Raw genomic sequence first — 1,272 nt, 5'->3', positions numbered from 1 at the left:
TCTATCTATCCATCCCCATACACCCACATCTATCTATCTATCTATCTATCTATCTATCTATCTATCCCCACACACCCCCTCTATCTAATCTATCTATCTATCTCTCCCCGTACATCCCCTCTATCTATCTATCCCCATAGACCTCATCTATCTAATCTATCTATCTACTGATTGATCAATCGATCGCTCTCAGACACCCCCTAACCCCCCGCAGGGCCCCAGGGGAACGGTCGCTCTCGCTCACTACGGCGTTTTTATATATTCTTCCTTCCTTCCTTCCTCCCTTAGCTAAAAAAAAGCCCCTTTTTTTCACTTCTGCAGACGCAGCACCCGAACTCCCACAAGTGGGGCTGGATCTCACCCTGGCCCAGACCGGAGTCCTCCAAGGACTGGGAATAGGGTGGGGGTTCAGTAGGGGGCATGCTCCCTCCACAGTCAGTGCTGACCCCAAAGCCCTGCGACAATGCCAGGGGTGCTGCGCTGCAGGGTGTAGGGTGAGGGGGGTCAGCAGGAGGCGCTCGTCAACTCTCAATCAGATCGGGGGGGGGGGGGGGTCTCCTCTAAGCTGTTGTGCAGCGTTGCTGTGAGCTGTTAAACTGCTGTGGTGCCTCACCCCAGAGGCAGCTGCATCTTAGCGCTGGATGAGGGATCCCTGTATAACCAGCTGCCATGCCCCACTCCAGAGATGGCCGCACCTTTGTCCTGGGTGAGGGATCTCTGTATAAACAGCTCCCTCCCCATGCCCCAGAAGTGGCTGCATTTTAGTGATATTTATGAATAGTTTATAATGAGCGTTTGGCTCCTTTATGCTGAAAGACACTAGCTGATCATCTTCCTAGTCATTATTATTATTATCTTATTATCCCCAAAGTGCTAAAGTAAAAAAAGCCGCTCCTAGACTCAGCCCCCGTGAGGCTTAGCTGACAAAGGCTGGTTTTAGATCAGCGAGCCAGTGTTACTGAAATATGTTTAGTACTGATTAGCCAACGGCCGTGGACACTGGTTTGGAAAAGTTTACTGAAGACACTACTTGCTAAAAACTACCGGGAATTGTCAGCGACTCCTGGAGAGCCCGGACTCCTGGGTTCTGTTCCCAGCTCTCAGAGGGGAGGGAGGTCTCGTGGTTGGAGCGGGGAGGGGAGTGGGGTTTAGTTATCAAACCTGGTGACTGAGAGTCAGGACTCATGGGTTCCGGGTAGGGCATGGGGTCTAGTGGTTAGAGCAGGTGACAGGGAGTCAGGACTCCTGGGTCCTGTTCCCAGCTTGGGAAGG

Source organism: Terrapene carolina, unplaced genomic scaffold, assembly GCF_002925995.2.
Source record: "Terrapene carolina triunguis isolate 2854851 unplaced genomic scaffold, T_m_triunguis-2.0 Scaffold517, whole genome shotgun sequence".
Taxonomy (NCBI): Eukaryota; Metazoa; Chordata; order Testudines; family Emydidae; genus Terrapene; species Terrapene triunguis.
This window is presented reverse-complemented; position numbering follows the sequence as displayed.